The sequence below is a fragment of the Entelurus aequoreus genome, linkage group LG02 (assembly GCF_033978785.1).
Source record: "Entelurus aequoreus isolate RoL-2023_Sb linkage group LG02, RoL_Eaeq_v1.1, whole genome shotgun sequence".
NCBI classification, from domain to species: Eukaryota; Metazoa; Chordata; class Actinopteri; order Syngnathiformes; family Syngnathidae; genus Entelurus; species Entelurus aequoreus.
The window spans coordinates 37,219,506-37,225,401 of record NC_084732.1 but is presented as its reverse complement, the minus strand read 5'-3'; positions in this window follow the sequence as shown (position 1 = coordinate 37,225,401).

Genomic DNA, 5,896 nt, shown 5'->3' with positions numbered 1-5,896 from the left:
AGATCCCAAATACATATCAGCAAATACCAATTGGTAAAAAAAAGTTGGTTTTGCATAGTTTTGCAAAACAGAACGCCAGATAATGTCTCCTAAAGTGTGCCATTTTAAGGTCCTTATACACACACCATAATAATACCCTTAGGTTGAAGAACAGTACGTCTGACTATGGTAGCCGTAATGCGCCGACAATCCATCAACCGATGCGGCTTTGTCACTTGCCAAAGTCGTACCAAAACATTTTGACAGATTTTTGAGCGCTGTGTTAAATGTTCTATATTCTCAATGAAACATTAAAGTTGTCAGAACATACGGTCGCTTGGTTTTCAAATCATTTAGAAAACAGGACCCAGTGTATCATATATGAGGGCCTTTGTTCAGAATGTGTCACTGTTCATAAAGGGGTGCCTCAGGGATATGTATTTGGTCCCCTCTTATTTATCTTATACATCAATGATCTCGAACACCATTTCTCTGATGCTACTATGCATTTTTATGCTGACGATACATTTATTTCTCTAGATCATCCCTTAAACAGGCTGTTAATTCCCTGCAGAAAGCTTTTGTCACTGTGCAGAATTCACTCATTGACTTAAAACTGGTTTTCAATGCTGACAAGACAAAACTTAATGCTGTTTTCCAAACATAGGAAGGTGCCTCAAACTCCCCCGATAGTGTCCATTCTTGAAGGGAATGTCATAGAAGTGGTGTGTGAATATAAATACCGTGGTCTTTTAATTGATGACTCTCTCACTTTTAAACCTTTTATTGATCAACTGGTGAAGAAACTAAAACTTAAGTTGGGGGTTTTCTTCCGTAATAAGAGATGTTTTTCTTTTGGTGTAAAAAAGCGGCTTGTCTCTGTCACATTTTTATCTGTGCTAGATTATGGTGATGATTTTTTATATGAATGCTACTCATTCCTGTCTTCAGATAGTGGACTGTGTTTACCATGCTTCTTTGAGGTTCATCACAAACTGTAGAGCCATGACACACCACTGTGACTTGTACTCTCAGGTGGGATGGCCTTCTCTGTCCATTAGGAGACAGTGTCATTGGTACATTTCTATTTGCGAGGCTCTTCTGGGACTATAGCCCGAATACATTTGTACATTGACTTCACAGAAGAGTACGAACTCTTATTCACTGAGATCCAACGATCAGCTGTTGCTCTCTGTCCCTTTTGCTCGCACTGAGCTCGGGAAAAAAGCTTTTGTCTATGCAGCTCCTTGTGCTTGGAACATGATACAAAGAGACCCGAAAGATGACTGAATTTGTATCCTCGAATGCTTTTAAATCCAAACTGAGAGCATTTGAAGGAGCCTCAGTTATATGTAACTGTTTTACTTGATGTCCATCCTGTCATTTTAATGTGTAATGTGAATGTAATGTTTTGTGTAACTCTGCTGCCTCATGGCCAGGACTCCCTTGAAAAAGAGGTGTTTAATCTAAATGGGACTTTTTCCTGGTTAAATAAAGGTTAAATAAATAAAATAAAAAATGTTTTGGGCTCGCTTGCTTACCTGTACTTGCTAGCGTCATTTATTGAACACCTGCCGTCCACGCGTATCTACTGGTCACACTTATCATTACACCATGTACCGAATAAAATTGCTTCGAGGACGGTAAGCACATCCAGAATTAATATGTACATTGAGGCACCGGGTTGTAAGGCGCACTGTCAATTTTTGAAAAAATGAAAGTAAAGTGATTTATATACTAACTTTTTCTCTAGTGATTCAAAGCACTTTACATAGTGAAACCCATGATCTACATTCTTAAAGGCCTACTGAAACCCACTACTACCGACCACGCAGTCTGATAGTTTATATATCAATGATGAAATCTTAACATTATAACACATGCCAATACGGCCGGGTTAACTTATAAAGTGACATTTTAAATTTGCCGCTAAACTTCCGGTTCGAAACGCCTCTGAGGATGACGTATGCGCGTGACGTAGACCGGGGAACACGGGTATGCCTTCCACATTGAAGCCAATACGAAAAAGCTCTGTTTTCATTTCATAATTCCACAGTATTCTGGACATCTGTGTTCGTGAATCTGTTGCAATCATGTTCATTGCATTATGGAGAAGGAAGCTGAGCAAGCAAAGAAGAAAGTTGTCGGTGCGAAATGGACGTATTTTTCGAACGTAGTCAGCAACAACAGTACACAGTCAGCGCTTCTTTGTTTACATTCCCGAAAGATGCAGTCAAGATGGAAGAACTGAAAAAAAAAAAGAAAAAAAAAAAGATGGAAGAACTCGGATAACAGAGACTCTAACCAGGAGGACTTTTGACTTCGATACACAGACGCCTGTAGAGAACTGGGACAACACAGACTCTTACCAGGATTACTTTGATTTGGATGACAAAGACGCAGACGTGCTACTGTGAGTATGCAGCTTTGGCTTCTAAACATTTGATCGCTTGACCGTATGTACGCAACTTTTTTTTGCGTATGTACGTAACTTTTTTCAAATATATAAGCTTTATGAACCTTGGGTTAGGTGAACGGTCTTTTGGGCTGAGTGATTGTGTGTGTTGATCAGGTGTTTGAATTGTATTGGCGTGTTCTATGGAGCTAGGAGCTAGCATAGGAGCTAGGAGCTAGCATAAAAAACACGCAGGTGTTTTTATGCAGGGTTAATTTGTGGTATATTAAATATAAGCCTGGTTGTGTTGTGGCTAATAGAGTAAATATATGTCTTGTGTTTATTTACTGTTTTAGTCATTCCCAGCTGAATACCAGGTACCGTGAGTATGCAGCCTTGGCTGCTAAACATTAGATAGCTTGACCGTACGTGCGCGTCACGTACGTAACTTTTTAAAAATATATAAGCTTTATGAACCTTGGGTTAGGTGAACAGTCTTTTGGGCTGAGTGATTGTGTGTGTTGATCAGGTGTTTGAATTGTATTGGCGTGTTCTATGGAGCTAGGAGCTAGCATAGGAGCTAGGAGCTAGCATAACAAACACGCAGGTGTTTTTATGCAGGATTAATTTGTGACATATTAAATATAAGCCTGGTTGTGTTGTGGCTAATAGAGTATATATATGTCTTGTGTTTATTTACTGTTGTAGTCATTCCCAGCTGAATATCAGGTCACCCCCGGCTCTCACAGCATCTTCCCTATCTTGCACGGCCGCTCTATCAACCGAGCCACGGTGTCCCAAAGGACTTTATGTGGCCCCTTTAGTCCGAAAAATACGGTAGCTTAGACAGTGGACTTCTACATTAACGCATACTAGCTGCTTCTTCGTCAAACACACCATCAGCAGCCAACGGTTATAGAATATTTTAACCTTCTTGGCTTCATTGTTCTTCAGTATCTTGCAGACTAGCGGTGATTTTCTCAAATTGTTTGACCAAGTGAGCTACACGTCCTGCTATGTTTTTAAAGATTTTTTTTTTAATTCAATGAATATCATCCAGTTGTTCTTTAGAGCACTGTCCTCTCACACTCACGTTCTTCCTTCACATTGTTGAAAAAACAAAATGATGTCTATCTCTTAACTATTAAGTTAATGCTAGCAATTAGACCAGATGTTTTGGGAGGATCTTACGGGGGTCACTTTGACATTTGCTACGCATACTAATGACGGGAATACTTGTAACTAAAATGTTTGCTTGCAACTTAAAGCATAACAATTAGTCAATTTGGTACCAATGTACTCTATGTGTCTTAGAAAGAGTATTTGGAAATTGTCGTATTCTGTTTACAGTTTTCAGCATAAGGATGTGTTCAAACCAAATTGTGTGCATTTCCTTAAGTATATGATGCCCTTTGTTTGGTATTGTTAAACGTGGGTGCCATGCCTACCATGTCTGCCCAACCTATGACAGTTTTGATGGCGTCCTTTTGTATATACATATGTTTTGTTTCCTCCATTTCTCTGATGAGTCTCAATGTTGCCTACGATGAAACGGCCGTGCCAATTGTGATAACAGTAATTTACTGACATCCATTCAAATGGACAAACAGAAACCGTGTTTTGTTTGTGCTATGGTTGCACATCCTCACAAGCACACCGTTGACTTGCCCTGCGTGTGGCAGTGGTATTAATTATTGTATTGCCTGCGTGTGGCAGTGGTATTCATTATTGTATTCTCATGATGAGATCATCATGATGTGGCACGGACCAATTTACCCGGGCCATCAATCCACAGCTGAAACAAAATACTCAGTGGGGTGGATTTCAACATGCAGATAGCGACCCAGATCACGCTTCCTTCGGGTGTGCTAGAGAGGAAGTGCAGTTCAACAAGAGTTAAAAATGTTTGACCCTGCAATTGAAGTTGATGGAACTCAATCACACAGTATGTGACCCAGCAGTAATGGCTGTTTGAAATGATTTGACCCTCATTAAAAGAGCCTCGAACTAAAACTTAAAAGCGTGTGCTGTTCTGCCTCTGCTTGTTTTTAGTTCAATCAGCCTCCCTTACCTTTCTATTATGGCTGCATGGACACAGCACACACACACACCTACACTATTTATGCAAAAACACACAATAATGTCCCCTTTAATCTTGCAGGTCCTGACAGGTCACACACACACACACACACACGCACACACACACACACACACACACACACACACACACACACACACACACACACATACACACACACACACAGGTTGGAGATCAATTTCAATTCTGTAGTTAGAGAAGGAGTCAGCAGACAGCCCTTCATCTCCTCAGCCTCGCTCCTCTGCACACTTCTTTCTATTCATCTCGGTCCCTCTCCGGCATCTTGTCTTCCTCCCCTCTTCTGTCTTTGCATGACTCGCTCACTCCATCTTTCTCTGATGTCCATCTCTAACCTCATCGTGTGCCGCGCACCTTATTGAGTGGAGTTCATTTCCAATCCATGAAAAGTTATTGACCCTCAGTTAGTGTGAAGCAGGCGGGCATCATCTGTATGCTCGTCCATCTGTCACTTTGATCACCCGTCCAGCTGTCCCACCTTGCATCGTCTGATTCCTCGTGATCGAAATTGAATCTATTTACTTAAGTGTGATAATCCCCAAGTCTCTGTTCGATTTGGGCATAATTTTGGGTGATAAACTGCCATCATTGTGATGTTTACTCCCAGCAAATCTTTTAGATTACCTTTTAGTCAGAGTGCCCCCCCCCCCCCAAAGGGATTAACGTGAACGGCACTCCTTCGGTTGTCAGGAATAAAAACGTCAAATGCATTCTAAAATGAGCTTTGTATGACAGGGACAACGTCTGAAGGTGAAATGAAATGTTAGTTGAGTCATAAATGCGTGGCCAGGCTTCGCTTTTTGGAAGATAAGGCAATGCGGTCCTTTATGTGACTGAATGTATTTGTTTGTGTCAGCATAGGAAAATATGGAAAATTATACTTGGTGTGCCGATATACCATATCTAAAACTAAGTGATATGCAGTATCTCAAAATACTGAGTACACCACCTTACCTCCAAAGAACAATATGAGCAAAATGTTTGTTTAATATGACATCACATGGACAACGATAAGACCTTCTGAAGGAAAGTTCTGTGGTCAGATGAAACAAAAAATTAGCTGTTTGGCCACAATACCCAAAGGTAAGGTCTTTAATCCCAGGAACACCATCCCTATCGTCAAGCACGGTTGTGGTAGTATTATGCTCTGGGACTGTTTTGCTGCCTATGGAACTGGTGCTTTACAGAGAGTAAATGGGACAATGAAAAAGGAGGATTACCTCCAAATTCTTCAAGACAACCTCAAATCATCAGCCCGGAGGTTGGGTCTTGGGCGCAGTTGGGTGTTCCAACAGGACAATGACCCCAAACACACGTCAAAAGTGGTAAAGGAATGGCTAAATCAGGCTAGAATGAAGGTTTCAGAATGGCCTTCCCAAAGTCCTGACTTAAACCCGTGGACAATG